Here is a 26,488-nt window from a genome sequence, read left to right as displayed (position 1 = left end):
CCAGCTTCTGGTAAGCATCTTTCTACACTCTATCTCTATTATCTCACTTGTTTTAATTTTAGCTCTTGCAAATAAGTGTGAACATGTGAAGTTTGTCTTTTTTTGCCTGGCTTTCTTCATTTAACATGGTTACCCCTAGTTTCATCCATGCTGTTGCAAATGAGTGGCTCTCATTTTCTTTATATGTTAATAACTGCATTGTACTCTATTGTATATATGTACCCACCCCCCCCACCTTTTTTTTTACTTCCATGGGTGTTTTTTTTTTTTGGAATAGGTGGTATCTGGTTACATGAAGAAGTTATTTAGTGGTGATTTGTGAGATTTTGGTGTACCCATCACTGAACCCAATTTGTGGTCTTTCACCCCTCACCCCCCCTCATCCTTTTTCCAGAGACCCCAAAGTCCATTGTGTCATTCTTATGCCTTTTTATCCTCATAGCTTAGCTCCCACTTATAAGTGAGAACATGCAATGTTTGGTTTTCCATTCCTGTGTTACTTCACTCAGAATAATCATCTCTAGTTCCAACCAGGTTGCTGTGAATGTCATTTATTTGTTCCTTTTTATGGCTGAATAGTATTCCATCATATATATGTATGTATATGTGTGTGTGTGTTTGTGTGTGTGTGTGTATATATATATGTATATCTCACAGTTTCTTTGTCTGCTCATTGATTGATGGGCATTTGGGCTGGTTCCATATTTTTGCAATTGTAAATTTTGCTACTCTAAACATGTGTGTGCAAGTATCATTTTCATATAATGACTTCCTTTTGTCTGGGTAGATATCCAGTAGTAGGATTGCTGGATCAATGGTAGGTCTACTTTATTTTTTTAAGGAATCTACACACTTTTTTTCCATAGTGATTTTATTAATTTACATTGTCACCAGCAGTGTAGAAGTGTTCCCTTTTCACCTCATCTATGCCAAAATCTATTATTTTTGATTTTTTGATTGTGGCCATTCTTGCAGGAGTGACGTGGTACCACATTGTGGTTTTGATTTGTATTTCCCCAGTAAATAGTGATGCTGAGCATTTTTTCATATGTTTGTTGGCCATTTGTATATCTTCCTCAGATAATTGTCTATTCAAGCCCTTAGCCCATTTTTATGGGATTGTTTGTTCTTAACAATTTATTTGAGTTCCTTGTAGACTCTGGATATTAGTCCTTTGTCAGATATATACATGGTGAAGATTTTCTGTCATTCTGTAGATTGTCTGTTTATTCTGCTCACTGTTCCTTTTGCTGTGCAGAAGCTCTTTAGTTTAATAAAGTCCCACTTATTTATGTTTGTTTCTGTTACATTTGTTTTTGGGCTCTTTGTCATGAAGTGTTTGCCTAAGCCAATGTGTGGAAGGCTTTTTCTGATGTTATTATACAGAATTTTTATAGTTTCAGATCTTAGACTTAAGTCCTTGATCTATCTTGATTTGACTTTTGTATAAGGTGAGAGATGAAGATCCAGTTTCAGTTTTCTACATGTGGTTTGCCAATTATCCCAGCACCATTTGTTGAATAGGGTGTCCTTTCCCCACTTTTTGTTTTTGTTTGCTGTGTCGAAGATCAGTTGGCTGTAAGTATTCTGCTTTATTTCTGGATTCTCTATTCTATTTCATAGGTATATGTGCCTATTTTTATACCAGTATCATGCTGTTTTGGTGGCTATGGCTTTATGGTATAATTTGAAGTCAGGTCACGTGATGCTTCAGATTTGTTCTTCTTGCCTTTACTATGTAGGCTCTGTTTCGGTTCTATATGAATTTTAGGATTTTATTTTTCTAGTTCTGTGAAGAATGATGGCGGTATTTTGATGGACATTGCACTGAATTTATAGATTACTTTTGGCAGTATGGTCATTTTCACAATATTGATTCTTCCCATCCATTAGTCCTTTGTCAGATGTATACATGGTAGTATGTGTTTCCATTTGTTTGTGTTGTCTATTATTTATTTCAGCAGTGTTTTGTATTTTTCCTTGTAGATGTCTTTCCCCTCCTTGGTAGGTATACTCCTAAGGTTTTCCTGTTTGCTTGTTTTTGTTTTTGTTTTTGCAACTACTGTAAAAGAGGTTGAGTTCTTGATCTGATTCTCAGCTCAGTTACTTTTGGTTTATATCAGATCTACTGATTTGTGTACCTGAATTTTGTATTCTAAAACTTTGCTAAATTCATTTATCAGTTCTAGAAGCTTTTTAGAGGAGTCCTTAAGGTTTTCTATGTATACGATCATATCATCAGCAAACAGTGAAAGTTTGACTTCCTCTTTACAATTTGGATGCCCTTTCTTTCTTTCTCTTGTCTGATTGCTCTGGCTAGGACTTCCGGTACTATTCTGAATAGAAATAGTGAGAGTGGGCATCCTTGTTTTGTTCCAGTTCCCAGAGGGAATGCTTTCAACTTTTCCCTATTCAGTATTATGTTGGCTGTGGGTTTGTCATAGATGGCTTTTATTATGTTTAAGTATGTCCCTTGTATGCTGATTTTGCTGGGGGTTTTAATCATAAAGGGATGCTGAATTTTGTCAAATGATTTTTCTGCATCTATTTATATGAGCATGTGATTTTTGGTGTTAATTCTGTTTGTATTGTTTATTACATTTATTGACTTGTGTATGTTAAACTATCCCTACATCCCTGGTATGAAACCCATTTGATTATGTTAGATTATCTTTTTGATATGCTGTTGTATTCAGTTAACTAGTATTTTGTAAAGGATTTTTGCATCTGTGCTCATCAGAAATATTGGTCTAATTTTCTTTGTTATGTCTTTTCCTAGTTTTAGTATTAGGGTGATACTGCCTTCATAGAATGATTTAAGGAGGATTTCCTCTTTTTCTATCTTCTGAAATAGTATCAATAGGATTAGTATAAATTCTTTGAGTATCTGATAGAATTCAGCTGTGAATCATCAGGTCCTGGACTTTATTTGTTGTTGGTAAATTTTTGTTACTGATTAAATCTCGCTGCTTTTTATCAGTCTGTTCAGGGTTTCTAATTCTTCCTGATTTAAGCCAGGAGGGTTGTATCTTTCCAGGAATTCATCCATCTCCTCTAGCTTTTCTAGTTGATGCATGTAAAGGTGTTCATAGTAGCCTTGAACAATCTTTTGTATTTCTGTGCTGTCAGTTGTAATAATTCCCATTTCATGTCCAATTGAGCTTATTTGAATCTTCTGTCTCTTTTTCTTGCTAATTTTGCTAATGGTCTATCACCTTTATTTATCTTTTCAGAGAACAAGCTTTGTGTTTCATTTAACCTTGGTATTTTTTTATTTCAATTTCATTTAGTTCTGCCCTGATCTTGGTTATTTCCTTTCTTCTGCTGAGTTTGGATTTGATTTGTTCTTGTTTCTCTAGTATCATCGTTCAGTCTAAAGAATTTTATAATTTTCATCTTGATTGCATTGTTTACCTAATGATCATTCAGGAGAATATTATTTAATTTCCATGTATTTGCATGGTTTTGAAGGTTTCTTATGAAGCTTAGTTTGGTAGGATATAAAATTCTTGCTTGGAATTCCTTTTATTTAAACAAACCCTGAAAATGGACCCCTAATTTCTTCTATCTCATAAGATTTCTGCTCAGAGGAGTGTTGCTAGCCTGATGGGGTTCCCTCTGTATGTAACTTGATCCTTTTTTTTTTTTTTTTTTTAGCACCTTTAAGATTTTTCTTTTGCATTGTCTTTGGTGAATTTGATGATTATGCCTTGAAGATGGCAATCTTTTGTAGTATCTGTATGGGGTTCTCTGTATTTCTTGGATTTGCATGTCAACCTCTAGCAAGATTGGGGAAATTTTTGCGGACTATATCCTCAAATATATTTTTCAAGTTGTCTATTTCCTCTTCTTTCTCAGGAATGCCAATGAGTTGTAGATTTGGTCTGTTTACATAAACCAATACTGCTCAGAAGTTTTATTTATTTTTATTTATTTATTTTTGTATTGCATTTTAGGTTTTGGGGTACATGTGAAAAACATGCAAGATTGTTGCATAGGTGCATACGTGGCAGTGTGATTTGCTGCCTTCCTCCCCTTCACCTATATCTGGCATTTCTCCCCATGCTATCTCTCCCCAACTCCCCACCCCCCGCTGTCCCCCCCTACTCCCCCCCAACAGACCCCAGTGTATAGTGCTCCCCTCCCTGTGTCCATGTGTTCCCATTGTTCAATACCCACCTATGAGTGGGAACATGAGGTGTTTGATTTTGTGTTCTTGTGTCAGTTTGCTGAGAATGATGGTTTCCAGGTTCATCCATGTCCCTACAAAGGACGCGAACTCATCGTTTTTGATGGCTGCATAATATTCCATGGTGTATATGTGCCACATTTTCCCTGTCCAGTCTATCATTGATGGGCATTTGGGTTGGTTCTAGATCTTTGCTATTGTAAGCTGTGCTGCAATGAACATTCGTGTGCATGTGTCCTTATAGTAGAATGATTTATAATCCTTTGGGTATATACCCAGTAATGGGATTGCTGGGTCAAATGGAATTTCTATTTCTGGGTCCTTGAGGAAGCGCCACACTGTCTTCCACAATGGTTGAACTAATTTGCACTCCCACCAACAGTATAAAAGTGTTCCTATTTCTCCACATCCTCTCCAGCATCTGTTGTCTACAGATTTTTTAATGATCGCCATTCTAACTGGCGTGAGATGGTATCTCAATGTAGTTTTGATTTGCATTTCTCTAATGACCAGTGATGATGAGCATTTTTTCATATGTTTAATTTATTTTTCTTTATTTTTGTATGACTGAATTGATTTAAAGAACCAGACATTGAGCTTTGAGACTCTTTCTTCAGCTTGGTCTATTATGCTGTTAATACTTGTCATGGTATTATAAAATTGTTGTAGTAAATTTTTCAGCTCTAAATGTTCAGCTTGGTTCTTAAAATGGCTTTTGTATTATTTCACAGTATTATTTGGATTCCTTGGATTGGGTTTCAACTTTCTCCCAAATCTCAATGATCTTCTTTGCTATCCAGAGTCTGAATTCTATGTCTACTATTTTGGTTTTTCCAGAATGGTTAATAATCATTGGTGGGGAGCTAGTGGACTCATTTTCATGTAAAGGGACACTCTGACTCAAATTTCTTCCTAGAAAGTGGGTTTTTCTTTTCTATTGCATTGTCAGGCTGCAAATTTTCCAAACTTCTATGTTCTGCTTCCTCTAGAATGCTTTGCAACTTAGAATTCTTTTTTCCGCCAGCTACTCTAAATCATCTCTCTCAAGTTCAAAGTTCCACAGATCTCCGAGACAGGGGCAAAATGCTGCTAATCTCTTTGCTAAAGCATAACAGGGGCCACCTCTGCTCCAGTTTCTGACAAGTTCCTCATCTCCATCTGAGACCACCTCAGCCTAGACTTCATTGTCCATATCACTATCAGCATTTTGGTCAAAGACATTCAAGAAGAATTTGGGAAGTTCCAAACTTTCCCACATCTTTCTGTCATCTGAGCCCTGCAAGTCTCTAGGAAGTTCCAAATTTTCTACTTTTTCCTGTATTCTTCTGAGCCCAACAAACTGGTCCAACCTCTGCCTGTTACCCAGTTTCAAAGTTGCTTGTACATTTTGTGGATCTTTGCAGCAGCACCCCACTACTCCAAGTACCAATTTACTATATTAGTCTATTCTCATGCTATTAATAAAGACATACCCAAGACTGGGTCATTTATAAAGGAAAGAGGTTTAATTGACTCACAGTTCAACATGTCTGGGTAGGTGCATATATCTTAGAATTATGACACAAGGGGAAGCAAACATGTTCTTCTTCTCATGGTGGCAGGAAAGAGAAGTGCTGAGAAAAAGGGACAAAGCCCCATCTAAAATTCCCAGATCTCATGAGAACTCACACACTATCATGAGAACAGCATGGGGGAAACCGCCCCCATGATTTAATTACCTCTGACCAGGTCCTGCCCTTGATATGTGGGAATTATTACAATTCAAGGTGAGATCTGGGTGGGCATAGAGTCAAACCATGTCAGCATGTAAAATAAAAAATTTTAAAAGTTAATTACTCCCAAGATACAATAAGGGTACAGACATTTGGTAAATATCCTCATTCCAACTGGGAAAAATCAGTCAAAAGAAGAGGGCTACAGGTTTTGTGCAATTCTAAAACCTATCAGGGAAGTCATTAAATCTTAAAGCTTAAAAATAATTTCTTTTGACTCTGTGTCTCACTTCTATGGCACACTGTTACAAGGGGTAGACTCCCAAGGCCTTGGACATCTCTGCCTCTGTGGCTTTCCAGGATTCAGCTCCAGTGGCTGCTCTCATGGGCTGGTATTGAGTGCCTGTGACTTTTCCAGCTGCATGGTGCAATCTGCTGGTGGCTTTATCATTCTGTGATCTGAAGGATGGCAGCCCTCTTCTCAGAGCTCCACTAGGCAGTGTCCCAGTGGAAAATCTATGTGGGGGCTCCAGCCCCATATTTTCCCTCTTCACTGCCTTACATGTTCATGTGGGCTCTGCTCTGCAATAGGCTTCTTCATGGATACCCAGGCTTTTCTAAACATCATCTAAAATGTAGGCAGAGCCTCCCAAGCCTCAACTCTTGCACTGTGTGCACCTGCAGGCTTAACACCATGTGAAAGCCACCAAGTCATATGGCTTGTGCCCTCTGAAGCAGTGACCCCAGCTTTACCTGGTCCCCATTGAGCCATGGCTGGAGATTGAGCAGCTGAGATGCAGGGAGCTGTGTCCAGAGGCTACACAGGAAAGTGGGGCCCAGGGTCTGGCTCACAAAACCATTGTGTCCTGTTCTCCAGGCCTCCAGGCCTGTGATGGGAGGGGCTGTCTCAAAGGTCTCTGAAATGCCTTCCAGGTCCTTTCCTCATTGTCTTAGTTATCAGCATTTGCCTTCCTTTTAGTTATGCAAATTTATGCATCCTGCTTGAATTCCTCCCCTGAAAATGGTTTTCTGTTTTCTACCATGTGTTCAAGCTGCAAATTTTGTGCTTTGCTTCCCTTTAAATGTAAGTTCCTGTTACACATCATTTCTTTGCTCACCCATATGAATTTGGGCTGGTTGAAGCAGCCACACCACATCTTCAACACTTTACTGCTTAGATATTTATTCTACTACACACCATAAATTATCGCTCTCAAGTTGAAAGTTCCACAGATCCCTAGAGCAGACGCACAATGCTGCCAGGTTCTTTGCTAATGCATAACAAAAGTCACCTTTGCTCCAGTTCCGGATTCCTCATTTCCACCTGAGATCTCCTCAGCCTGGACTTCATTGTCCACATTACTATCAGCATTTTGGTCAAAGCTATTTAACAAATCTCTAGGAAGTTTTAAACTTTTCTTCATTTCCTGTCTTCTAAGTCCTCCAAACTGTTCCAACCTCTGCCCTTTACCCAGTTCCAGAGCTGCTTCCACATTTTCAGGAATCTTTATAACAATGCCCCACTTCTCTGGTAGCAATATTTTGTATAAGTTTATTCTTGCATTGCTACAAAAATATGCCTGACAGTGATAATTTATAAAGAAACAAGATTTAATTGTCTCATGGTTCTGCAGGTTGTGTAGAAAACATAGCAGCATCTTCTTATCTTCTGTAGAGGCTTCAGTAAACCCATAATCATGGCAATAGGTGAAGGGGGAAGCAGGCACATCTTACATGGCTCCAGTAGGAGCAAGAGAGAGCAAGTGGAGGGCTGCTTCACACTTGAAAACAAACAGATATTATGAGAAGTCACTCACTATCAAGAGAACTTACTGAGGGAGATGGTGTTAAATCATTCATGAGAAACTGTCCTGTAATCTAATCACGTTTCACCAGGCTCCACCTCCAACACTGGAAATTACAATTGAATGTGAGATTTGGGTGGGAACACACATCCTTAGGAAGGATAAATAATTTTCACCAAGGTAAATAATTTTTTTAAGTCAAGATAAAATTCCACCTGAGTCTGACTCCAAATACAACATTGCCTTTGGAGTGGAAAGTGGAAAGAGCTGGATATTTCATATGTAACTTTTCTTTTATTCATTGTATTTACGTAATCACAGTTTCTCACTTTCTAGATATATATATATATAGAAGCTATGACAAGCATAGGACTATATGAAGCTCTCGGTGTTAAAAACTGCCAGTAACAAATAAATGAATAGTTCATAGAATCTTAGCCTCGTGCTTCACAGTTATGGTTGGGAGAATAGTGGCAGTGACTGGTGAATAAATAATGGATCTTTGAAAATGGCCCTTTCCATGGTCCAACAGATTGCACAATTCACCACTGAATTCATCCAAAAGTAGAATTCAGGTTGAGGTGAGATAACACAATTTGGGGGAATTAATATATTGAAAAAAATGTATCAGGATTCCAAACAAGTCATCCATGTGTAGGGAACATATTAGATAAAGGAACAGGGTAGGGTTTGCACTTTTTAATTGTTGAGGGAAAATAAATACAAATAAATCATTAAAGGTGCTCCAATTTGTGGTTAAGGCACCAACAAGTACAGGAAATTGTAGCTGAATAAAGCTCCACATTCTACAGACATATGATGTAGTTGCCATAAAAGCATGATAAATTTAGGCTACATGTGCAGGAGTATGAAATCTGATGCAATATAGAAGATAGTCCTCTCATACTTTCTTAAAAATAACTTTCTTAAGTATTATTGATAGACAATAAACTGGCTATAGTTTTAAGAGTATGACTTGTAAATTAGAAATATGTATATACATGTGAAACTCTAACAATGTGCAAGATAACAAGCGTATCTATTATTTCCATGTAACTCCTCACACCTCTTTTAAATATTTTCCTTTCCTTTCTGCCCCTTTCTCTTCCATGCAACCATTGGTCTGCCTTCTATCACTATAGATGCATTCTCTGATGTTCTCAATAAACACATCCAGACATTCTTCCTATTCTTCTCTCTGGCTTCTTTTACCCAGCAATGTTATTTTGCATTTAATCTATGCCATTGTGTCTGTAAATATCTCATTCTTTTTTATTGCTGAATTTTATTTTTATTATATGACTATACAACCATTTATTTATCTATAAATATGTTGCTGAAAATTTATTTCTAGTTTTTGGCTATTTTAAGTAAAGCTTCTGTGAACACTAATGTACAAGTCTTTGTGTATACATATACTTTTATTTCTCTTGAATAAATATCTAAAAATGGAATAGCTGATTCAGAGGTCGATATATATAGCATTTTAAGAATAGATCAAACTATTATAAAAACTAATTTTGCTATTTATGTTTTTAGCAGCAGAGAATGGGAGTTCCAGATACTTTACTTCCTTGCCAATATTTTTATTTTTATTTTTAAATTGTAACCATTCTAATAATAAATAAGCAGAGTAATTTACATATTTATCACATGTGAATGTGGCCATATTACCTTGGAGGAATTTTAAGTAAGCCATCCAAAATATGAGATGCCATTAAAGTGAGGGGAGGAGATAGAAAACAGCATGACCATGGTAAATGTCTTGGAGGAAATGCCATCTGCATGACATATGTGCCACCAAAATTAAGCATAGGAAGATGAGATGCAGAAAGTAATTTTGGGAAGTCTTTTAATGGGCAGTCAAGAAATGCCCTCTTTTCTCCACCTTGTTCTCCTCATTTCCGTCATACCCCCATGTCCTGGAAGAAAACATCAGAAATAGTGCTTTATAATGTGTAAGCCACCCCAGGACCATCACTGGCCAGGAGGTGTACCTGGCTGAGCAAAGTCAACTGGAGTGTTGGCTCTTCATGTTCCTAAAAAGTAGTGCACATAGGGAGGTCAGGAACCCTAGGTGAGCCCACTGGGAGGCAGTGACATGGCTAAAGTGACCAGAAAAGACACGTGCCTAGCAGGGTTATAGAACGACTAAACTTAAACATAGTAATGAAGAAGAAAAAGGCCCAGAGGAGGTGTCAGTGTGACATAATCCAATCTAGGCTCATTCTCTTCTTCCTCATAGACTCCCGTCATGACTCCTACCATGCCATTGCCTTTCACAAGCTCACAAACCCCCTCCTCAGCCTTCACTGTTTCACATGAAGCTTCTCTTCCCATCTAGTCCCCACCCTCTTCCTCCAAACAAATGTTCTTCTGGGATCACCATGCTGTCTTTCCATTTACAGAAGACAGCCATAAGGGTGAAAATATTCCTTCAATGGAGTTCAAAAAAAAAAAAGTTCTCAAGCAAATACCACTCCTTCAAGAAAGCCTACAAGAGAAAGAGGGCCAACATTATTCAGCCATTACCATGAAGTGAATAAGAACTTGAATCAAAATCAGCCAGATATGAACAAAGAGATCCTGAACAGTTACAGTACTTCAAGTAATGATCTGTACAGCCAGTAATTACTGAGCAAGGGCCAGCAGGCTCAGAAACATCTGCAGTATCTTCAAAGGGCTTTGCTGCTGAGAAATAGTCAACTACATTGGGTCTAACCCTTACAACAGTACAGAAGGATGGTGATTACACTATAATCAGCAAGTTGCTAAAAGCTCCTTTTCCTGTAGGATGTGTATGTATCTTTATGTGTTCCATGGTGTTGGGGAGGGAAGGAAGCAAAGAGGCACATGAGAAGGGAGAAAAGTAGTGTTCTGTAGGGTTGGGAGCCAGGCTGGCAAGTCTACACTTAGCCAGACATTGACGGATAAGAACTGGATCAGGACCGAGCACTGAAGACAAATCTCCTCTTGAAATCTTATCTCACTGGCAAGTATAGGAACTGGATTTTTCTCAGTGTGTTTGGGTAGTGGTGATATCAGGATTTAGACTGATGGACCTAGATGATAAAATGTTTTGATGTGTGCAGGGTAATGATAACATTTCCCAATCCTCCATAAAATATTAGCAAACTGAAACCATCACCATGTCAGAAAGACAATACACAAGAATAAAATGGATTTGATACCAGGGATGCAAACATAGATGAACACACGGAAATCAATAAATATCATCCATCACATAAACAGAATTAAGAGCACTCCCCCAAAAAGAGGTAGACAAAGAAATCTCACCCGCAGGCCACCTACTTAATAATGGTATTTGTTGAGCCACACTACATGCTGTAAGCAACTAGCAGTCCTCAGAAGGACTAAATAATACCCTAAGAAAAGTTACTGATAGCATTCTCAAGAACTGTAATAATGGTATTTGAGACCACATATCTAACATGTATTAGGTCACTTTCTTTACAAGAAACATGGGGTAAAATGCTGACCCATTGAGAGTGGGGCAGTCAAAAGCTTCAATATTATATAGGTTTATTTATACAAAATGTATAATATAGGCAAATCTATAGTCAGAAAATACATTTGTGGTTATTTATGGTTGGGATTTGGGTGGAGGAATAGGAAGGCAATAGCTAACATGTATGTGCTTTCCCTTCTATGTGATGAAAATATTCTAAGATTCACTGGGTGTGGCTGCATATATCTTTGAATATACTAAACACTGTTGACTTTTACACTTTTAATGGTTAAATTTCATGAAATATAAATTATATGTCTATAAAATGGTCTAAATAAACAGGGAGGGAGGAGGAATGGGAGGGAGAGACGATAAAAAGGAAGGAAAGAAGAAAGGAAGGAAAAGGGGAAGGAAGGAAGGAAAGAAGGAAGGGAGGAAGGAAGAAGGGAGGGAGGGAGAAAGAAGGGAGGGAGGAAGGGAGGAAAGAAGGAAGGAAGGAAAGGGAGGAAGTGAGGGAGGAAGGAAAGGTGAGAGGAACAGAAGGAGGGAAGGAGGAAGGGAAGAAGGAAGGAAGGAAGGAAGGAAGGGAGGGAGGGAGGGAGGGAGGGAGGGAGGGAGCCTGGGGTGTAACCTAAGCTAGGAACACTTTCTGGATGATTTTCTAAGACATGTTCACCCGCAGTCTTTTATCTACAGAGTCACTGAGGTCCCAGGAAATTCTCATCCAATTCCCCTTTTCTGCAACTGCACACTCTCTTCCACTGATCATTGGCATTCCTGGTCCATCTCAACTGCCAGTCATCAGTCACCAACCCTACTGATTTGCATAGCCCCAGCCTCTATAGATGGGGTGCACTGGACACAGAGGTAAAAAGTACAAGCCTCCAGCAGGCATCAGGACAGCTTTCAGCCCTGGGACATGGCAAGTTTACAATGAATCACTTGAGTAGTCAAGAGGGTTGTGCACCCGAAATAATGTAGCAGAGCCAGTTATGCTCTTACCAATGGAAAGCAGGGGGGATTCTAAGGTAGGGTGAAGTGTCAGGCAGGGTACTGATTAAGTCCAGTAGACCTGCCTGCCTACTCAAATCACTCTGTAACTTCCAGCTGGTAATAATAATGTAGAGATTTCTTAAGCGTATTCACAAAAGTTGTCCTGTACCAGTCCCATCATGACCCATATCCCTCATCATTTTTCATTTTTCCTTTTGGATCTTTCTCCTCATTACACTGATCTCTTGATTCAGAGCCTTGAGTGCCAGCTGGCCTTCAGCTCTCTGAACTTGAAGTTTTCTATGTAATCTCATTCCTGGACTCTGGCTCAAGTGACCCTCCCACCTCAGCCTCCTGAGTAGCTGGGACCACAGGCCCATATCATCTCACTGGATGAATTTTTAAAAGTTTTTGCAGAGACAGGGTCTCACCATGTTGCCCAGCATTGCCCTGAACTCCTGGTCTCAAGCAATCCTCCTACGCCCGGCCCAGATTTTTAAATCATGCCCACAAGAAATCATGTTAGTAAGGACATCATTGCACAAATTCAGCTCTATAGAGGTGAAGAATTAAGTTAATATTCTTTTTAATGGAAAAATGGAGAAATACAAATTAAAACAATAATGAGACAACATCTTTACACTGGTAATTTTGATAAAAAATTTGAAGATTGATAAAATGTTAAAGTGCAAGCTATTTATATACATTAATTTCTGAGAAAATGGGTATGTATAGCATTTTTGAAACATAATTTCAGCAATATTTATAAAAATTTAAAATATTCACACTGTCTACAGTAATCACTTTTCTCATTAATATGCATTTTTATGAGAAAACACAAATAGATGTCCAATAGTTCATGTTTAAAGATATTGTTTTTATTTCTATTAATCATAGCAGCAAATGGGATATAACTTATTTGTCTATCGGAAGGAGAATGATTTAGTTAATTAATTCTAAAGTATGTACATACTATACATGCTGTCATGGAAAGGTCCTGCACCCATTTTATTAAGTGCTAAGGCAAGTGACAGAGCAATATGTTAAAAAATGTATTTTTATAGTACATCTTTTTCTGAAAAAGCCTAGAATAGGCTTTAAAGCAATACACACCAGATTGTTAATTATAGATACCTATGAAGAAGGGGCTGAATGTTGGAGCAATTTTGTAAAGTTGAGAATTGTGATTGATCCATGTTTGCCAGTTGTTTTGCAATAAGAATGCATAGACTACTATCTTCACAATCAAAATGTTTAAATACTCCTCACAACAAAAAGAATAGCCATGGTATTATTGAGTTAAAGTAACTATGAACTGATATGGCAAGCAAAACCTGAAACTGACTGCCTTCAGACTCCAAGAGTTTACTTTTGTGCAGACTTAATGTGATGTTGGTTGGCAGGGGCTCTCTGCTCTCAGGTGACCCAGGGATCCAGGCTGTTTTCATCTTGTAGTGCCACATCTCAATACGGGTTGTCATGTTTGCTGCTGAAAGGAAGAGAAAGTGTGGGAATGGCGTACTGGCTTCTGCCTAACTACAAGCAGACCACTCAGGAAAAAGGATGAATACAAGATGTGAATGAGTGCTTGTAATCTCTCTCTGAAGCTGTCACATAGTGGGTGCTTAATAAAAAGCAACTATTACAACTTATAATAACAATCAACATTTCTTGGAGGAGTTTCTGAGAAAGTCATATTTGCTCTGAAATTCACCAAATTCTTTAGGGGCCTGCCATGCGACAAATGCTTTAACACATGGAGTCACATCTAATTTTCAAAGGATCATGTAAATGTTAGCAGGAAGCATTTGCCCCTTTCCACTCAATAGCACTTTTCCACATAGCCCTTTGCAATAATCCCTATAATCTCAGCAGGCTGTGAATTTTCTTCTTCTTTTTGATACATGGTTAAAATTTTAGCTTGTGAGTGTCTGCTACATTTTCATGACTGAACTTGCTTGAACACCTGTACTATAGTATTAGGCAAACTGCAGAATAGGATTTTCCTGTGGGGCAGGTATATAGTCCAGAGGCAGTGAAAGGACGATCAATATATTTTTATTTTAATAATAGGACTAGCATTAGTACCAATAATCTAATTTTCACCTTGTAGGATGATTTCAGGGTTTTAAGCAATTCAACCTCAGGAAAGGTTTGCTTATAAGATGTTTGCTTTTATTGTGGCATTAAGAAAGAGAGAGAGATGCCCATGTAGTACGGGTTTTTAGTCTCTCTAAAAAAATGACTTGGTAATTGAATCAAGATATAAAATGTGCATATCTTCTGATATACAAATTTTACTTCTGAGAATATATCCTAATGATATGCATTATATAATCCCAGAATTATGTGTACCATATAGAATATATAAACAAACTAAATAGCTCTTAACAGGTAAAAATGACTGGTGGGATTTGACGGCGTGATGTCTCACAGAAAGTTCTCCACTCTCAGACATGGGTCCCTTGGCTTCCTGCCTCGGAAGCGCAGCAGGCATCATGGGAAGGTGAAGAGCTTCCCCAAGGATGACCCTTCCAAGCCAGTCCACTTCACAGCCTTCCTGAGATACAAGGCTGGTATGACCCATATCGTGCGAAAGTCGACAGGCCAGGATCCAAGGTGAAGAAGAAGGAAGTGGTAGAGGCTGTGACCTGAGACACCACCCATGGTGGTTGTGGGCATTATGGGCTATATGGAAACCCTCCAAGTCCTCCAGACCTTCAAGACTATCTTCGCTGAGCACATCAGTGATGAGTGCAAGAGGCATTTCTATAAGAAATGGCATAAATCTAAGAAGAAAGACACCACACCCAGCTAATTTTTTGTGTTTTAGTGGAGGTAGGGTTTCACCATGTTGGCCAGGATGGTCTCAATCTCCTGACCTCGTGATCCACCGACTTCTGCCTCTCAAAGTGCTGGGATTACAGGTGTGAGCCACTGCACCCGGCTCCACCTTTTTTTTTTTTGTTAAGTAGTCTGCTTTTTTAGGCTTTCATATTTAATGGCATGATATTTATAATAACAACTCTTTATTGTATACATTCTCAAATGTTCACACCAATAAAGAGAATAATATAATAAACCCAAAATACCTGACATTCACCATCAGCAATCATCATGGCATGTGTTTCCATCTCTACTCATATTTTAGTCCCTTTTTATTCAAAATTGTTTTATCTACTCTAATTCCCTTTGCTTTTCCATATAAATTTTAGAATCATCTTGTCAAAATCTATAAAAATATTGTTGATGTTTTGATTGGAATGGTGTTCAACCTACGGATCAATTCGGAGATAGTGGATATATTTACTATTTTGAATAATCTAATCCATGAATACTCTAAGTCTCTTAATTTATTCAGGTTTACTTTTATTTCTTGAATCATGGGTTTTAAGTTTTTAGCATATAGATATTTGACATGCTTTGTCAGATTTATACATCAGTATTTCCATTTTGGAATTAGTGAAAATGGTATTTCCTTTTAAATATTTCACCTTAAATTTGTACATTGGCAGTATATAAAAATTGGATTGATTTTTATTTGTTAACCTTGTATCCTGTGACTATGTTTTTCACGTTTGTTATTTTTAGGTGTCATGCTGAAATTTGACCGTAGATATTTGTCTAGTGGATGTAGATCTGAAGAGGGAAGTATCATTGTATTCGTCTATATAGTATTCTTTAAAGCTATTTTCAAGCCAGAATAGGCCAATTTTATGGACTCAAGGGATTTATAAAACATATGGAGTTTCAAGATTTCCAAGTGCATTTACCAGCCGTTACTATCCCATATTCCAACATCCATCTGCTTTTCTATTAGGCCACTGATTTTGGCACAGTACATTTACCAAGAACGATAATTCATTCAACTTTCTCTACAATTCTACTACTCTCACAATTAAGTCCTGCATTTGATAAGTCAGTCCTATGTCAAATTAAGATGACAGTTTCTTTAAATGTTGCTAAGGAAGCCCTGTAACTTCTTATACTTTGCTTTGAATTGGTGATTAATTGACTTTAACCTGCGTTTGTGTGTGTGTGTGTGTGTTTAATTTTAATTTTTTATTTTTTTGAGATGGAATCTAGCTCTTGTCACCCAAGCTGGAGTGCAATGGCAGGATCTTGGCTCACTGCAACCTCTGCCTCACCTGGTTCCAGTGATCCTCCTGCTTCAGTCTCCCGAATAGCTGGGATTACAGGCACCCACCACCACGCCCAGCTAACTTTTTGTATTTTTAGTAGAGATGGAGTTTCACCATGTTGGCCAGGCTGGTCTTGAACTCATGACCTCAGGTGATCCACCTGCCTTGGCCTCCCAAAGTTCTGGAATTGCAGGTGTGAGCCACCATGCCTGGCCCTAACTTGCTATTTTTTCTCTTCAAAGCTTCACTGGCAATCAACAATGACCACTCAATTTCACAATTCTTACCATTAATGTTTTTCCCTTTTAAATGCCACAGATACTGCACAAGCAAATACATTCCCTGTTACCTGTATCCATCTCAGATCATTAAAGGAGAGTGAATAACTTACCTGCACTGTCACAGCATCCCAGGTAATATCAGTGTTCAACCTACTACCAGAGATTATCCAGTCAGCTATGAGTGGCTGAACTCCATACCTCCATACTTAGAGTTGGCTTCCTAGGAACATTGATGATATCAACTATCTTAGCTTGGGTTCTTAAAAGGGAAACAAGAGAGAAGGCTATTCTTGTGCAAGTGATTTAATGATGAAGCACTCAGGAGGTACTTGTAAGTAAATGAAGAAAGTTTGTTTAGTTAAAGAAGGAAACCTAGCAAAGATGTAAATTAAGCTAAAGAGTAGCTTCAGTTGTAACCCCACAGGACTTCTGAGAAATGACTGACGGCAGAACAGTGTTGCCTTGTGCCCAAGGAGACAAGGCATCTACATCTTTGCATCAATATTCCATTGTATGTATATACCACATTTTGTTTATCCATTAATCAATTAATGGACATGTAGCCTTCTGTTTTTTGTTATTATGAATGAAACTGTATTACAAATACAGCTGCTATCAGCATTCACAAACTGGTCTTTGTATGGACATCAGCTTTTATTCTACTGAGTTAATACCTAGTAGTAAGATAGGGCTCAGTCATTTTTTTTGTTTAAATATATGGTTTATTTTTTTAACTAAAAACTGTTTTTCAAAGTAGCCATATTATTTGGCATTTTCTACCGAAGTATTTGAGAAATCTAGTTGGTCTGCCTACTTGCCATCTCTTAGTTTTATCTATATTTTAATTTCAGCCATTTTTAAGGGTGTGTACTATTGTCTCATTATGGTTTAACTTTCATTTCACCAAGAAATAATGATGTTGAGAATTTCTGCATGAGTATTTTGTCATCTGAATATCTTCTTTGGTACAGAGTCTGTTTAAATATTTTCTTTATTATTTCACTAGGTTATTTATATTCTTGTAATTGAATTGTAAGAATTCTTTATATATTCTGGTTCTTTGTCTCATATAATTTTGCAAATATTATAACTTTATTGTGCATATTATGTAATATATATTATGATATGATAATTGGCATAGATATTATATTTACATAAATAATTAATCCTACAGGACAATGGTATAATTTTTTATTTAAACAGTTGTGCATTTTACTAAATGATATTAGGAAGAAAATACTAACTTACATTTATCTACATATTTATTATTTATAATGCTCTTCCTTCACATGTGAAGCTCCACATTTCTCTCTGGGATCAATTTTTTTAACATGATGATCTTCCTTTAGCCTTTCTTGTAGTATGGCATAGTGGCAACAAATTCACTTAGCTTACAGTATCTAAAAATGTCTTTATTTTAACTTCATTATTAAAGGATGTTTTCATTATAGATGTAATTCTAGGTTGGCTTGTTTTCTTTTATACTTTTACTATGTCATTGCAGTCTTGGACCTCCAGAGTTTTTAATGAACACTACTTAGGCGTTTGAAACACTATTTTCCTAAATACAATTTATCTTTTCTCTGTGGTTGGTTTTACTATTTCCTTTCTCTTTCTCTTCTGTTTCACTATTATAAGACTAGACATGGAATTTTAGAAATTTATTCTCTTGAGAGTCCATCAAACTTCTCATATCTTGAATGTATGTCTTTTACCAGATTTGGGAGGTTTTTAACCATCATTCCTTCTAAGATATACTTTTTCTGTCCTCATATCTCTTCTCTATTTGGAACTCCAACTTTCCATATGTTATACCATTTGAAATTCTCCTGAATTTCCCTGATCTCTCTTTACTTTTTCAACATTTTTTTCTCTCTTTTCTTTAGGATATATGATTTCTGTTTATTTTTGTCTTCATGTTCACTGACTTGTTCTTCTATTATTTCTTCGCTGCTATTAAGTCAATCCATTAATTTTTAAAAACTACAGATATTTTTCTGTTATAAATTTATATTTGATTCTCTTTATATTTTTCTCAGCTGATATTTTCTACATTTACATTCTTTGTTCATATATTTTCTTTTAACTCACTGAACATAATTACAACAGCTACTTTAAAGTCCTGTGTAGTAATTCTGATATATGGGTTTTCTCTGAGGCTAGATCACATTTTCCTGATTTTGGTATGTCAAGTAATTTTTTATTTTATCCTTATTGTGCCTACTGTGTTGTGAAAAGAGAATCTGTTATTGTTATGTAGACTGTTGATATTTTTTAATTAATATGCAATTAAATTGGTTAGACTCAACTGCAAACACTCATGCCTGGGCTCATATCACAGTTTAATTTTTATTTTTTATTTTTTTTAAAAAAAACAATGGCTTCATATTGCTTTGAGCTTGCATGAGGTGTGTGTGGTTCCGTATTTATCCAGAAACTTGAGTTTAAACGCATACTTAGGTGTTCACCTTCTCTGGTACTATTTCCCCAGGGTTCTACTCTAAGGTATCCAGCGACTTGCTTATCTCAGGTTCCTTCCTCTGCTTCCTCCAAACAGAATTTTTGATTTCTGGAGCTTTATTGACTACATTCACCCAGAAGGGAAAGCATGCATACACACCCACATACACAAAAGAGAATTCATTTTATAGCAATAGCTTGCTCTATGTTTTGATTCCCCTCCAAAATCTTCTTGCCTCTCTTCAATCCCGAGAGTACTCAAGTAGTTATTTTAGAAATTATTAATCTGGGCTTTATAGCTGATATTTCCAGAGGATACTTTTGCTAGAAGATCACGTCTCCACAGGGAACTTGCATAACCTACTTCTTATTTACTCAAATACTTTTTATTTCTAAATGACACAAACTTCAATAATAGTAGTTTAAAACCACTAAGGCCATTTATTTGGCCACCTATTGCTGACCAGTTAAAGGATCTTACATTCCATCTATTATAAAAATACTTTCATTGCATAGACAAATTTTATATTAATTCTCCCTTCCTGAGATCACAAGATTACAGTCATATTACACACACTCACATATACACAAATTTATGAAATTTGCTATTGAATATGTGTGTGTGTGTGTGTGTGTGTGTGTGTGTGTGTGTGTGTATTGCCAGAGAAGAATGAGAGCTAAAGCAGAAAAACCACTTTCCAAGGTCACAGTCTGAATCCATGGCAGGTGAGAACCAGTTACTTAACTGCCCAATCAGTTTTCTTAACAGCAGGCTTCAACCAAAGAAGATAACCGATAAGCCATGTTTTAATGCCCTTTCAGCCTTTGCATTCGACTTTGGGATTGGACTTGCAATTTGCTTGAGCCAATGAAATTTTTGAAAATTTGACACAAGCAGAGGCTTGAAAATTGCTATTTGACCTGCTTGCTCTGGATTTCCTGTCATGAGAACATGTACAGAATATTCTGATAAGGGATGACACATATGGAACACAGCTGAGTAATTCCAGTCATTTCTGCCCCCAAAATTCTAGATCAGCCACAGCCAGCTGACTCCCAGATGTATGCGTGAGCCTAAGTAACATTAGCCAAGCCTATCCCAATTCAGCTGAACCCTGCAAATCAGTGAGCTGATGAGATGATCCTCATTATATGTCACAAGGATTTCTGGTTGTTTGTTAAGCAACATTATTGTGGCTGATGGTAGTTGACACATATATCTTAGATGTTATCCTCACAGGTCACTTGTGTTAGTCATTTGCATCCTCTGCAACACCTACTGAAACTCTTACATCATCAACCTGTTCACAGATCAATTCCTCAGTTTCCTCCAAAACAATGTAGTTAGTCCTTTGTTTCTTGTATTTTTCTCTTTCTCTGATTTTTTTTGTGTGTAAATTATTTATTTGCTCACACTTTAACTTGGAGTCGGGAGATGAAGTTAGAATTTTATGCTGCTGCATCCAAATTCTTGCTCTTCCATATTTGTGCAAAATAAGCTTTTATGAAATAGAGCCTGGTCACTAGCCTTCTAGGATCTTCAAAGATAAGTGAACATCTGACATAGATTTGGATCTGTAATGCCTACCCTTTTCACAGAGAGCTCGATAAAGCTCTTTAGTTGAATAAACAAAACTTCTCCTTTTAGCATAGCACCATCTGGCAATATCATCCTATATTTATTCTTGCTGTGTTCACCTACCAACATTCTGGCCATTATTCCATCTCTATTGAAGACAAGCAATTTACTCACTGTCTTTTTTTCTACCTCAAGATATGTAGTCATCCAAGGAATTCGATGTCCATGTTGAAAGCTTATGTAATACCCTGGCTTTACACTTATTTGAACTCCTTTGCACCAAGGATGATTTGTTTCTCTAAATTTCATCCACCAGAATACATGATCACACCCTAATCCTTATAAATCTCTCGGAACTGTTTATCCTCCAAAGTCTTCAATTCTAATACACTATGCTATATGTCATGCTTATCATTGCAGTTATTTTACACTTTAACTCCAGCTTGCCTGTACTAGATCTCATTTTGTCCTAAGAAGTCCCTTCCTATCCTCCTCTCTGCAGTCTCACACCTATCTACATTAGACACATAATCTATTGTTTAACCCACTGCCTTATTATCGGCCTCAACTCTTTGGTCATTTGTCCTTTTGTTTCATGAATCAGCAAAATATTTTGTTTTTGAATCTGTGTAAATGCTTCCTTTCTCCACTCTTATGCCCAAGCTAGTCATCCAGAACATCTATCAAAAAATACACCGCAGTGGAATTGCATCTTTGTCTCCTTTGCTTTTCTCAGAGGTATCTCCTCTTTTCCTCTAAATCTCATTCTTTTATGCCTATGTAGTGGGTTCACATTTCAGTTTTCTCTTTCTCCCTTATCTCTAATGTCTCTTTCCCATTATATTAAAAATATTTAAGGTTCTTTTCCTAAAACGAAAATGTATACTTTCTTATTTAGGCTCTACACTATTTTTCTTCCTGTGAAAAACCAGAGTTAATTAAAAAAAAGTCAATTTCATTTGTTAGGTATATTCTTTAATTCCAATTATCTTCAAGCTAACTATATTTAGGCCTATGCCCACATCGCTCTACTGAATTTACTCCGTGTTAAAACAGACATTGCTGATTAGAACAGGCACTCGGCCAAAATTTATTGTCAAATTCTATTGTTACATGACCCTTATATCTTCTTATTTTATTATTAGTAAAGTTTTAAAGAATAGGGTATTATTTGCAAAATTTTTTGAGCACCCACATTGTTTCAGGTTAGTGTGACAAATTATTTGCAAACTCAGCAATGGCTTTTCTGAAATTTTGATAAAAATCACATGCTTCCTATTGCTGAATCAGAAATGTCTCAGTCTCTGAAATTCAAAAGATGCTTTTCCACAAAGGCAATTCCAGATTTTTCCACTTGTCATTTAAGGGAACAGTCTTTTAAAAGTCTTTTAAATCTCTTTTCAAAACAGATATTAATTTCTGAACATTTTGTCTTCTGTAATGTAGATTTACAGATAGAGACATATTATTCAGTGAGAGTCTACTTCTCCTTTAATTTTCTTCTTTTTAAATAACAGTTAAAATTGTTTGACAGGGAGCAAGTATGGTGTAAAATAGGCTTTAATAAGTGGTTTTGCAGTATACTATTTCTACTTTCTAGTTTTTTCCAACTTTATCTAAAATGAGGCCACGATATCTTTCATTTGAACAAAGAGCTGTGTTTTAGGGCATTGTGAATGCTGTGCCAGTGTTGGCTATTATCCCACCACATCTATCCTCTGCCCCTCTTTTCCTTGTTCTGTTCCTAAAAACTGTGTCATTAGGATACTAGTTCCACTGACTTATTATTAGATTTAGGCAATGGCTGTCGCTGGCAGGAGATAGGAGGGGAGCAAGAGATAAATGGTCATTGCCTTCCTTCCTCAGTGCTGAGGTTTTGGCAATGACTGGATCTCTTAATTACAGGTCAAGTCAGGCTACCACTTTCCATGGCTGTAGCTCTCACTGGGTTTGTAAGAGTACTTCTTCTTTCCTTTCCCTTGTAGGATTAAGGACAGAAATAACTTCTAACTTTTATTTCTTGGATGTCTGTGTTATTTTTCTATTACTGTATAACAAATACATCTAAAAACACTGGTGACCTGACATGGTGGCTCATGCCTGTAATCCCAGTACTTTGGGAGGCTGAGGTGGGTGAATCATGAGGACAGGAGTTCAAGATCAGCCTGGCCAAGATGGTGAAACCCTGTCTCTACTAAAAATATAAAAATTAGCCTGGCGCAGTGGCAGGCATCTATAATCCCAGCTACTTGGGAGGCTGAGGCAGGAGAATCGCTTGAACTCGGGTGGCAGAGGTTGCAGCGAGCTGAGATCACACCACTGCACTCCAGACTGGACAACAGAGTGATACTTTGGTTAAAAATTTTTTTAAAAAGTAGCAATTTAAATTAACAAATATTTAATATTTTAATTTGTATGGGTCAGGAATCAAGCAAAGCCTACTTGGGTACCTGTGACTTGATTTCAACCATGAGGCTTATTGATGTGGAAAAGGAGTATCTGTTTCTGAGGTTATTTACATGATTATTGATGGGCCTCTGTTTCTTACAATATGGGCCTCTTCACAAGATTTTCTCATGATATGTCAACTGGATTTCCCCAGGGTAAGAGATCTAGGAGAGGGTGAGTATGTCCAAGATAGAAGCCAAATATTTCTAATATCCTAATTCTGGGAGTTATGTCCCATTGCTTTTGCCATATTCTACTCATCAGAAATAATTTCTAGGTTGACAGGTATTTTTTTTCTTTTGGTATTTGAAGATGTTGCTCCACTGTCTCTCACTTGCTTTTTTCCAATGAGAAATCTTCTTTCTTCTTTATCTTTACTCTTCTGTATGCAATGTATTTTTTTACTCTGATTTATTTAAAATTTTTTTCTTCGTCACTGGTTTTGAACAACTTTATTTTAATGTGCGGTGGTATACTTTTGTTCATGTTTCTTGTGTCTTAGTTGTGTTGAGCTTCTTGGGTATGTAGGTATATAGTTTTGGTGCAGTTTGAAAAGTTTCATCCAGTATTTACTCAAACATTTTTTGAGATCCCTTTCAGGAACTCTACTAACTCATATATTAGGCTTCTTGAAATTATACCACAGCCCACTTAGGCTCTTCATTGGATGGATGACAGGGATCCTTTTTTTTTTGCTCTGTATTTCATTTCTTTAGTTTCTATTGCTGTATTTCCATGTTCACTAAGCTTTGATTTTGTTTTGTAACATATCATTAATCCTACCTAATACATTTATATCTCTGATGTTATAGTTTTCATTTCTCGAGGTTCAATTTAGGTATTTTCATATCTTCCATATCTCTATTTATCTTTTTTAGTATGTGGAATACAGTTATAATAACTCAGCTCTTATGAAGGACCTCAAAATACTCACCCCATTATATAATCAGGTCAAAGTTCAGAATTGTATTTTCTTAATTAAGTCATACGTGAATGAGGCTTTTCAGGTATAGATCTTTAAGAAATGCCTGGGACATAATTTTCTTCCACCTGTGAATTTGTGAAATTAAAGAAACAAGGGTCTACCCCAAATTCCTCTTAACATACAAAGCAGAAACAGACGTATGATAACGGCTATACATATTCTTATCAAAAGGAGGAAAATAGGAATAATAAAGGAGGCACTACCTTATACGTATGTATCTTCAATTCAGAAGGACAAGTGTTGGGAGTCTCTTGTTTTAGGTCGCAAGATACAAGATGACTCTTTATGGTTCTCAGCTCCACCCTCCGGTCTACTGGTTTTGTCCTCTAAATCATGTCTTCTTTTTCATGAAAGGTAACATATATTTGTTTCTTAATATTTCTCTCGATCTGTTTCTTCCAATACAATTCTGAAGGTTCAAAGACCTCTCCTCATTCTTTCAATTTTGTGATGTTTCTTTATATCTAATTATTTTAAGAACCTCATGGGCATCCTTGAATCTTCTCAAGGTTCACTCCATTAGACAAAAACCAACCCACAAACCTCTTCGAAATAAATTTTTCTTAACCTTGGGCTTCTGCTGAGATGGCTGAGGAATAACACCCCAAAGCTTCGAAGATTGGCTATTATTTTATTGAGATGATCCATGAAGCCCAGGCTTAATCTGTGTGACTGAATAGTACTTTGACAAACTCTCTTGAATTTCTCTGAAGTATTAACAAAAGGATTTATAGCAACATTCTTGGCTTCATCTTACAAACACTTTCCCCTGGCAGTGCCTTTGATTTGATCTTTGATAAGAAGGTATTTCTTAATTTTGTCATCTGTTGCCATCTTGCAATATTGAGAATTTTAAAACCATCAAGAAACTCCCCGATATAAAAAGGGATTTGAAATTGTGCATTTGAGAGGGTGGTAATGAAATCTTAAAACTGCTTTAAAACACCATCTAACTTTCTTGTTACAGTGGAAGAGGAAGTCTGGTTTCAGCTATTCCACATGGCCAGAAACAGTAGTTCCTAATTATACCTCAGCATCTTCCTTGAAATTTTATTTATAATGGGTTATACTTTTTCTCCTGAAGTGCTTTGTGATAAGATAGCATCAGTAATAATTTCCTGGACCAATGAGCAGAGATTTTTCTATTTCCAGATTAATGGATAGGACACTCCTTCATGGCTTCTAGCTTTTATAAAGATGGGGCAGATGTTATTTCAGCTCTGTTCCCTGTATAGTTCTGACCTCTCATCACTTTTCCCTGTGTGCACATTAAGCCCCAGAACCCTTTTGCTTATAGGAACCTTAATTTAACTCATAATCAGTTAAAGTACATCAACAAGATGTTCTTCAGTCCCCATTCATAATTCTGGCTTAATTTTATATATTAAAGCTGTGCATGTTAAATATATATATGAATATATAAATATAAATATATATATATATGTCTCACTGTATTTAAGGATAAAAATACACCCATCAAACCATCACCACAACCAAGACTGCAGACATATTCATCACCTCTCAGTTTCTTTCCAATTATTTTTAAACTTATTTTTTGTGGAAAGGATGCTTAGCATAACATCTTTTAGAAAATGGTAAATATAGGATACAGTACTGTTTGCTCTAAGCACTAGGCTGTATAGTAGATCCCCAGAATTTATTTATCTTGCATAACTGAAACATTGTATCCTTTGACTAATATCTCTCCATTTTCCCCTCCCACCAGTTTCTGGCAATCACCTTCTATTCTCTACTTCTATAAGTTTGACTATTTTAGATTCAACATTTAAGTGCGATTATATAGTATTTGTTTCTCTGTGTTTGGCTTATTTTACTTAGCATAATGTCATCAAGATTCATCCATGTTGTCACAAATGTTATGTTTTTCTTAATTTTAAGGCTGAACAATATGTCTCTGTATGCATATACCACATTTTAAAATTATTTCCTTTCTCTGCTATGTTTGAACTTAGTTTGTATTTTTTTCCTAGTTCCTTGAATTGTAAAGTTAGGTTGTTTTAGTTCTTTATTTTTTCTAAATTTAGGCTTTTACTAAAATTAGTTCTATCCTAGAACTGCTTTTGCTGCATACCCTAAGTTTTAGTATGTTGTGTTGTCAATTTTATTTATATCAGGCTACATTTAAATTTTGTTTTTGATTTCTTCTTGATCCACTGTTTATCGCTGTATTTTTTAATTTCCATATATTTGTGCTATAGCTGTCCTGGAGCCAGAACCTGAGCAATGCCATTTTATATGACAAAGCTGAATCTCCAAAAATGAGTTGTAATAACTGCCCCATTCTCCTTGCAATAACTGCTGACTTGGGTTCTGTAAATAAGACTGCTAGTCTGCGCTGGATAATGTCCACCAGGTGAAGTTGTTTGCCTTTCTCATCAGTAACTGACAGAATTGTTGGCCTTTG

This window comes from Aotus nancymaae, unplaced genomic scaffold, assembly GCF_030222135.1.
Source record: "Aotus nancymaae isolate 86718 unplaced genomic scaffold, 86718_ANA_hifiasm-v0.15.2.pri h1tg000004l, whole genome shotgun sequence".
NCBI classification, from domain to species: Eukaryota; Metazoa; Chordata; class Mammalia; order Primates; family Aotidae; genus Aotus; species Aotus nancymaae.
Note: the sequence above shows the minus strand (reverse complement) of the source record.